Below are 10,750 nucleotides of genomic sequence, written 5' to 3' on the forward strand. Positions count from 1 at the left end.
TTATCAGATTTTATTATATTGTTATCATCATTATATTGTTGATGCCTTCTTCAATGTTGATCGAAAATTTTGTGTGCAAGATAAGGATTAATCCAAATTTCTATTGGGCTTATACTTTAACCTATAAAGAATATATTTTTATCTTTGACCCGATCGGGAACTGGAAAAAAAATTAATTATTTATGTTTAAAAAATCTCTTTTTTGTATTGTTATTAATATTTAGTGCATGTTTGCATTTTTTTTTTAATTTGCTTGATTTCATGGGCACATTATTTATGTAAATTTATTATCAGTTTGATCATCAATAATTATGATGAAGTTCATGAATAATCTAAATTAAATGATTTATATGATATAATGCATGACGACATACATATGCAAAACCTTAAACAAATGACATGATTATTATGCGGATTAGAATGTTTACTTTTCGATGTGACCAGTTCTAACTTTTTCGCATTCTTCTCGAATTTATATATATACTTATGACCAGTTCTAATAATGCCTATTTAAATCAGTGTTTGTGTATAATACACATCACCACATAATAAATCGAAAATAATGATGTATGCAAATATTTTCTACCTACCGAAAAATAGTACATAAATATTAATATTAATTAATGTGTTGGAAGAATTTGATAAATATAGGAAAATTCAACAGAACTGAGGTGATCTGATTAGCATTGTATCCAGCTATCATATCAAATCTATTTATTTTATTTTGAAAAACAGAAAAGAGAATTAAATATAGGCTATGGTCATTATCTATCACGAAATAATGGACCACAGCTATTATAATTTGCGATCTGTATGTATGTCATTATTATTAGCACACAAATTAATGATAAAGAGAGAATGCATATAAAACAGAACATCCGCATCAAGTAGTTAAAGAATATAATTGTATTTTATTTGGAAAAAATATAAATTTGCTAATAAAAATATATATATAAAGATTCATATCGGATACCTGTTTATTGAAATGGGAACCAATCAAACGAAAAAGAATAATATGATAATGAACTTAACTTTGGTGTACAATTCGTGTAAAATAATTTTAAATAAATGTCTAATTATATAACATTATGTTAATAAAAATAATTATTTTTTATATTTATTATGTAAATATTTATAAAAATTCAATATAATTAAATAATTTTATAAAATTTTTTATATATTATTAATGTATCAAAATTAAACTTAAATAATAATAATAATAACTAATAATCGATTAAAATTTATACTAGTTGATTAATGACTCATTTTTAATATCTCTCAGTGTTTATCTTTTAATTATGAAGTATTTAATTCATTCAACGCCTTGAATATTTGCATGTTTTTAACTTTTTATATTAACAATTCTAAAAAATACTTGTTTGTAGGAACGTGTTACGGATCCGGCCCAACGGATTCCATGACTTAGGATAGTTTTCGAACTCAGCTATCCGGGTCCGACCCACCAAATCCTTCTAGAAGGTCAGGAACCGGCCTACTACGGTTCCTAACCAACTTTCGAATTCAAACGTCATCCTTATCTTAGTCAAATAAGATAAGATAAGACAGCTACTATCTTCTATAAATAGAGGACCCAAGTCCCTCTAGGTATTCATTCATTCCTCACACCTTATACCTCTTAGATCCATTCTGACTTGAGCGTCGGAGTGTCTTTGCAGGTACCCACCCCCATTGCTCCAGTCAGATAATCCGGCATCCGCCTCGACCCGCAAGTTTTCGATCCATCTCTCAACCCGTACTGGAGACTTCCAGTACATTGGCGCCGTCTGTGGGGATCAATGTCGGTTGAGTCGGAATGGCAGACGGATTTGAAGAGCACTCCATCAGCCAACAAGACGACTCTAGAACGCGAAATCCTACTCCCGAACACCAAGAAGCCATACCTCACGGAAGGATAGCAAGCGCCGTCCATAACAAAGAAGACGGTACCATCGTCACAAAAACCCGGCATCCCGAGAATCCGGAAGACAGATCAGCCCAAATAATCCAAGAACTCTGCCACCGAGTACAGGAACTCGAAGGCCGGGTTGCCACCAAGGAAAAGCACAACACCGGAAACGGAAGTCACACGACCTCCAGATCCAGGTCCCGCCACGGCAGATCGCCAGAACGGCGACACAGGAAAAGATACGACCGCAGCATCTCCCGCGACCCCGTTCACACGGATGATGACCGATGACACCGAGAAACCAAGCGCACGAGAAACGACACACAATAATGGGAGCTACTCCCTTCACAGAAAGGATCTTAAAAGCAAAACTCCGCAAAGGTTTCGATAAACCCACGGACATGAAGTATGACGGAACCAAAGATCCCCAGGAACATCTAACGGCCTTCGAAGCCAGGATGAACCTAGAAGGCACAGCGACGCAGTCCGATGCAGAGCTTTTCCGGTAACCCTAGCCGGGCCGGCAATCAAATGGTTCAACGCCCTCCCTAACGGATCCATAACCAGTTTCCACGATATTTTGCAAAAGTTCATGGCTCAATTTACAACCAGAATCACTAAAGCTAAACACCCCATCAGCTTACTAGGGGTCACACAGAAACAAGACGAATCCACAAGAAAATACCTCGACCGCTTCAATGACGAATGCCTAACGGTCGACGGACTCACGGATTCCGTCGCAAGCCTCTGTTTAACCAACGGGCTCATGAACGAAGATTTTCGCAAACACCTTACCACCAAACCAGTATGGACCATGCACGAGATCCAAAACGTTTCCAGAGGTTACATCAACGATAAGGAGGTTAGCCAGGTCGTCGCTGCCAATAAACGGCAACATAGCAACGCCCAACACGGCAACTCGGCGCCCCGGCATAACCCACCACCCAGAGAAAATCAGAGGGACCACCCTAAGCCAACAAGCACAAACCGACCACCAAGAATCGGCAAATTCTCTAATTACACACCCCTAACAGCCCCAATTACCGAGATATACCACCAAATAGCGGATCGAGGTATTATCCCAAAAGCCCGGCAACTCAAAGAAAGAACGGGCGGCAACAAAACCCTTTATTGCGACTACCACCGAGGTTACGGGCACAGGACACAAGACTGTTTCGACTTTAAAGACGCCCTCGAACAAGCCATAAGAGACGGCAAGCTCCCAGAGTTCGCCAAAATCATCAGAGAACCAAAACGCGGGGAAAGAGACAGGTCGCCAGAAAGAGAAGGACGCAACCCGAGAACGCAAAAACAACCCCCAGGGAAAGCCCAGAAGACGACCCGACCATAATAGTAAACATTATCACAGGCAAAGACGTATCAGGCAAGTCAAAATCAAAGCTAAAAAAGGACCTCAAAGTCCTTGCCATCAGAGACCAAACACCAACCACTACTGCCGACCAGACGGTAACCTTCCTACCCGAGGACTGCCAGCACGGTACCTCGGCCGAAGACGTACCTTTCGTCATCTCGGCAAGAATCAGAACAGGACTAGTTCGAAGAATACTGGTGGACACCGGCGCAGACTCCAACATCCTCTTCCGAGGAGCCTTCGACAAACTGGGGTTCCGCAACGACAATCTCCAAACACACCGCAACGGTGTCATGGGACTTGGAGACAACTTCCTCAAACCAGACGGTTCCATCGCCCTCCCCCTCACCATAGGGACAAGCAACCAAAGGAAGATAATTATATCCGAATTTGTGGTCCTAAAAGACTCCACCGTCTACAACGTCATCCTCGGAAGAAAAATAATCAATGACTTCTCTGCCATCATCTTTACCAAATACCTCCTTATGAAATTCATAACGGAAGACGGCTCCATCGGTACTATCCACGGAGACCGGGAAGTCGCAGCAGAATGCGACAACACCAGCCTAGCTTTACGGAAGAAGTCTCGCAACGCGGCTGGGATATTCCTAGCCGACCTGGATGCCCGACAAGATGGCCAGCTTAGGCCAGAACCAGAAGGCGACATGGAAAAACTACAAATAGGGCAAACCAAAGACTAATACACTTTCATCAACAGGAACCTCCCGTACGACCTTAAAGAAGATCTTTCCCATTTCCTGAAATAGAACAGAGACTTGTTCGCTTTCACACCAACCGACATGCCCGGAATAGACCCCGACCTAATGTCCCACCGGCTAGCCGTAGACCCCAAAGCCAAACCCGTGGCACAAAGGAGACGAAAAATGTCCCCAGACCGAGCAGCTGAGGTCAAAAGACAAGTAAAAGCCCTACTCGAAGCAAACTTCATCAGGGAACTACCCTACACAACGTGGTTAGCAAACGTCGTACTAGTAAAGAAGTCCAACGGGAAATGGCGAATGTGCGTCGATTACACGGACCTCAACAAAGCCTGTCCAAAAGACACCTTTTCCCTGCCAAACATCGACGGATTGGTAGACGTCGCGTCCGGCCATCGATACCTCAGCTTTATGGACGCATACTCCGGCTACAACCAAATACCTATGCACCAATCGGATGAGGAAAAAACAGCATTCATCACCCCCGACGGGACATACTGCTACACAGTCATGCCCTTCGGCCTGAAGAACGCCGGAGCCACCTACCAAAGGCTTGTCAACAAGATATTCCAGAATATGTCCGGAACCAAACTAGAAGTCTACATAGACGACATGCTCGCCAAGACCGAATCCGGTGAGCAACTCATCAGCGACCTCAGGCTCATAATAAACACCCTACGAAAGCATCAAATGCAACTCAACCCAACAAAATGTGCTTTCGGAATAGAGGCAGGAAAGTTCCTCGGCTTTATGATCACGCAACGCGGAGTCGAAGCTAACCTAGAGAAATGTCGCGCCGTCCTCGAGATGACAAGCCCAAAAAACCTTAACGACATTCAAAAGCTCACTGGCCGGCTCACTGCACTATCCCGCTTCCTCGGAGCATCGACACAAAAAGCAATCCCCTTCTTCAAACTGATGAAGAAAGGAGCCCCCTTCAAATGGGAAGCAAAATGCGAAGAGGCATTCCAACATTTCAAAAGAGTCCTAGCGGAACCACCAGTTCTCGCCAAACCACAAACAGGGGAGACCCTCTACCTATACCTCTCCATAACAGAAGAAGCACTCGCAGCAGCACTCATCCGCGAAAACGAGAAAAAAGAACAAAAACCCATATACTTCATAAGCAAAGTCCTGCAAGACACGGAAATTCGCTACTCACGACTAGAAAAGTTAGCCTTCGCACTCCTCACGGCCTCCCGGTGCTTGCGACAATATTTTCAGGCCCACCCCGTGACGGTCCAAACCGACCAAGCGGTTAAACATGTACTACAAAAACCCGACTTAGCAGGAAGAATGCTAGCATGGTCCATCGAACTGTCTCAGTTCCAGATCAAGTTCGAACCCTGAAACGCAATCAAAGCACAAGGCATGGCCGATTTTATCGCCGAGATGACGCCGGGAAATCCCACCCCCGAGGCATGGAAGCTACACGTCGACGGCTCATCAAACATCACTTCCGGAGGTGCTGGAGTCATACTCGAAAGTCAAAATGGGGTCGTAATCGAATAGTCAGTACGATACGAGTTTCCAGTATCGAACAATCAAGCAGAATATGAGGCCCTCCTGGCAGGCCTAGCCCTAGCTAAGGACGTCGGAGCAAAAGTCCTGGAAGTAAATACCGATTCACAAGTAGTCAGTTCCCAAATCAACGGAGACTACCAAACGCGAGAGCCCCTACTCCAACAATACCTTGCCAAGGTAAACGAGCTAAAAAAATGGTTCAATCGCGTAACCATACAGCACGTTCCCAGAGAACGAAATGCCAGGGCAGACCTCCTCTCTAAACTAGCCAGCACCAAACCAGGACACGGCAACAAATCGTTAATTCAAGAAGTCGTTAAGTCACCATCTATATCAACCACGACTAACGCTTACCTGACGCTCTCTAGCCAAGGATCATGGACCTACCCTATCCTACAATACCTCCTCGACGGAACACTACTAGAAGACCCCAAAGAGGAAAAGCAGACAAAAAGGGAAGCCGCCAATTACACAGTTGTCGCAGGACAGCTATACAAACGCGGATTCTCGCAACTCCTGCTCAAATGCGTCGAACCCGAGGACACAGAGTATATACTCCGCGAAATCCATGAAGGTTTTTGCGGTCACCACATCGGGGGTAAAACCCTAGCCCAGAAAGTCATCCGGGCCGGATACTTCTGGCCCACGGTTATCCGGGACTCCATGCAGTTAGTAAAAAACTGCGATAAATGCCAAAGGCACGCCAATGTCCACCAGGCCGCCCCGCACCAGCTCAGCATCATATCGGCAGAATGGCCATTCGGCACCTGGGGGATCGACCTTGTCGGACCCTTTCCTACGGCACCCGGTCAACTCCGATATCTCATCGTCGCCATAGATTATTACACTAAGTGGATCGAGGCCGAGCCCCTGGCCTCCATCACAGCAACCTAATGCCGAAAATTCCTCTGGCGACAGATCATTACCCGATTCGGGATCCCCGAGATCATCATCTCGGACAACGGAACCCAATTCACTGACAGAAAATTAAGAGAATTCCTAGAAGGACTACGTATATCCCACCGTTTCAACTCGGTAGAACACCCCCAAACAAACGGATAGGTGGAATCCGCAAACAAAATAATCGTCAAAGGACTCAAAAAACTGCTCGACGAAGCCAAAGGACTATGGGCCGACGAACTCAGATCAGTCCTATGGTCATACCGAACAACCCCCCAAACTACCACCAGAGAAACCCCTTTCCGATTAACATACGGCGTAGAGGCTGTCATCCCAGTGGAAATAGGAGACCCAAGCCCGAGGAAAACGATCGGGGGTAACGACGAGGAAGCAGAACGAGACATCACCAACGAAGTAAAGAGCATAGCCCACATCAGAGAGCTAGCCCTAAAACAAAGAATCAGCCTAAGGTACAACCACGACGTCATCCGACGAGAATTCATGCCCGACGACCTCGTCCTACGGCGGAATGACATAGGAACTCCATACCCAGGGGAAGGAAAGCTCACCCCTAATTGGGAAGGCCCATACAGAATCAAGGCTGCAATCGGAAAGGGAGCATACAAGCTCGAACGACTTAACGGAGACAAAATCCCAAGGACGTGGAACGCCGCCAACTTACGACGATACTACACTTAAACGGACCCCCACTTAACGGCGACGAGATCCCGAGGACCTGGAACGCCGCCAACCTACGACGATACTACACATAGGTCGACCCTCTAAGCCATTTTTTACCTTGTTTTCCTTTTGACTTTGTTTTCCTTTTTGCTCTAATTTTTTAATTTTGCATAAAGTGTCAATCTCGAGTACTTTTTCCAGCCATAAACGGAGGGTTTTAACGAGGCCCAAACATCAATAAAATTCCATGAAAGCTATTTTTTCCTAACTTTGTTTTTTCCTAAGTACGAAATAGAAGCACGGCCATAATTGGGGGACCGATCACCCCCTAGGCCCGAGATACAGATATCCACGAATCGACCTCACGACGGTCCGCCCACCCCAAACAAGGGGAAAATAAAAAAACCAAAAACCAAAACGACTTAAAACGGAATAAACAAAAAGGCCCGAATGGCCCTAACAACATAAATCGAAGTTCAAAACCACAAATTCACGGTTACACGGTCACACAGCCAAATACATAAAAACATGCAATCCAAAAACAAGAAGTCATAATCACAACTACTCGAGGTCGACAATCTCGCCATCATGGACGGTCTTGAAAGCCCCCATCACAGACACGTCCGCTCCAGGCGCTAACACCAAAGCTTGAGCTTTCATCGTCTCCTCGGTAGCAGCAACAGCCTCCTTCACATCGGCCAGCAACACAGCTTTTTCCTCTGTTAACACTACGACCTCCGCCTTTAAACCAGCCACCTCTTCCTTCAGCGTACCAACATCGGCCAAAAGCACGGCTGCCTGGGACTCGGCATCCGAAGCCTTCCTCCGCTCTTCAACCTCGGAAAGACAAAGGATCTCAGCACCAGACTCTTCGGATGACGTCACTGCCCGCTCCCTCGCCGACTCGGCATCCACAAGCAACCCCTTCAACCTCGCCACATTGGCCTGAGACTGACGAAGTTTCTTATCCAGAAGGCCCACCTGAGCCATCACAGGCTCGGCCTTCCGGACGATCACAGCAGAACGAAGAAGGGAACGATAAAGGGACTTAGCCTGAAAGGTCACGTCACACTCACGGAAAAAATCCTCCGTGCCGGGCATAAGGAACTCATCGATGAAGACCGGAGCATCAAAACGACGATCCATCACCGACGGGACCGCGCCCTCCTCCTCCACCATATTCTCACTATCATCATCCCCCGACCGCTTTCGCTTCCGAGAAGCACCCTCCGACGACACCTCAACCCCATCATCCTCAACCCCCACACCCCAACCCGACCCTTCGGTGCCACCTCCAGTCAAAGTGAGATCCTCAGATACATTTCTCGTGTCATCAGTAGGTCGTGAGGTCGGAGTGGAGGGAGTACCGCCAGAGGGAGTCCCCTGAGATAACTGAGCTTTCAATCTTGCAAGAGTCGTCAAACCCCAGCCATCTCAACTGCGAAGAAGATCAAAAGAAGGAAAACGCATAAGTACCCAACTCGGAACAAAAAAAAGGGGCTCAAACACCAACATAGGTCCGACAAGCGACCGGGTCACCCATCACGTCCCTAGGGTTAAGAGGATGCTCCCCAAACAACTGCCACAAAACAAGAGCGACATCCCGATCCTCCGCAGTCAAGAACTCCTGCGTCACCCGAGTAAGAACAGACGGCCCCGCCCCAAAATTCCAATACGTGGGGAACCGCTGCTCACCCTCCAACGTCAGCCAGAACGGATGACGCCCCCTCGTAGGACGGACTTTGAAATACCCACTCTTAAACCCATGAAATGAATCTTCATACAAACCGAAGACCCGAAGATGAGGCTGAGCCCTAAAAGACATGTACCCCTTCTTGTGCTTCCCCTCCTTAGTGGGAAGGGTGCACAAGAAGAGGAAAAGGAACACATTCACAGACACCGGAAGCTCCAAGAACTCACACACGAGTTTGAAAGTCCGGACCGCCGCACAACTATTCAGATGCAGCTGGGAAGGCGCCACGGAACATCGACTCAATAACTCCTGAACGAAAGGGGAAAACGACAACCACACGCCAAGACGGGTGAACATTGCCTCGTACACCCATAACCAATCTGGAACGGTCGGCGAATCCAAATTGGTATAACAAACCCTCTCGTCAACCCCCGGAACGGAAAACTCATAATGAGATTCGGCGTCACCACCCCCACAAACAGCCCCCTCATCACGAAGCCGTTGGAGGTCCGCCTCCCTCATCCGCGACGGTGTCCTCCACACATCGCTGGTTACCCAGGAGTAAAGGGCAGGGACGCCCCCTGCTGGTATCACCGAGGCCCTCACGCCCTCGGTCCTTCGACGCGCCATACCTAAAATATCGATGAGCACCACCATCAGCCTAAACCAATACTGCAGAAAACGGCGAGGGAAAACCAAAGCAAATACCACTACCCACTACCAACCACACAGCGGTGCTCATCCCCCCTACGAAGCCCACCACCCAAAGGAGCAGAAACACCATACACAAAAAGACAACCCCAATCCACACTAAAAGCACAGAAATGCAAAGGCAGACAAGAATACCATAAACTGAAAAATAAGCAAAGGAAAGAGTAGGCTAACCTGATAATGCGAAGTAAAAGCCTGAGGAATACTGGAAATAGAGAAGCAAGAACACAACCAGAAACACAGAAACAGCACCAGAATAGAGGGAAACTACTCTCGAAAGCTTGAAAGCCAGGAAAAACAACAAGGAAAAGGGAAAATGGGGACCAAAACGGTTTTTAAACCTAAAAAAAAAAGACGAAAATACCCCGAAGAATAAAGATAGCGCAGAAGGGCAAAAATGAGAAATCCTCCCTTACAATAAATGCCCCTTCGGGAAACCAAAAAAGCACACCTCAAAAAACGCAACAGGCGCTGGGACACAGAAGAGTCCCGTCAGATCAAAACAGCCAGACGAAACTTCGGCTGGGCCATAAATACCGGGACCGGCGCACCGACTTCTCCCCAAAAACGTCAAACGACGACCCGAGAAAACAAAAGAAGGCCGCGAACGGTCAAGACCACATCTCCCAGCGTCAGACCAACCTCGCTCGCTCTCCCGCTGCGGGGGCAACTGTTACGGATCCGGCCCAATGGATCCCATGACCCAGGATAGTCCCCGAACCCGGCTACCTGGGTCCGACCCACCAAATCCTTCTAGAAGGCCAGGAACCGGTCTACTAAGGTTCCTAACCAACTTTCGAATTCAAACGTCACCCTAATCTTAGTCAAATAAGATAAGATAAGACAGCTACCATCTTCTATAAATAGAGGACCTAGGTCCCTCCAGGTATTCATTCATTCCTCACACCTTATACCTCTTAGATCCATTCTGACTTGAGCGTCGGAGTGTCTTTGCAGGTACCCACCACCATTGCTCCAATCAGATAATCCGGCATCTGCCTCGACCCGCAAATTTTCAATCCATCTCTCAACCCGTATTGGAGACTTCCAGTACAAAACGAAAGATGCATCAAACTTATAAAAATTTTAAAAATCTTATTTTTGATAGATGTGAACCTTATAATACATCTTCTTACTTCCTAGAATGATCATTTAGAATGTGAATATTTGCATAAAGTTAGCCCAATAACATTGAATTAGATAAATTTTAATATTATATTAAAATTAAAAGTGAGTGAATCTAA

This window comes from Arachis ipaensis, chromosome B06 (assembly GCF_000816755.2).
Source record: "Arachis ipaensis cultivar K30076 chromosome B06, Araip1.1, whole genome shotgun sequence".
Lineage (NCBI taxonomy): Eukaryota > Viridiplantae > Streptophyta > Magnoliopsida > Fabales > Fabaceae > Arachis > Arachis ipaensis.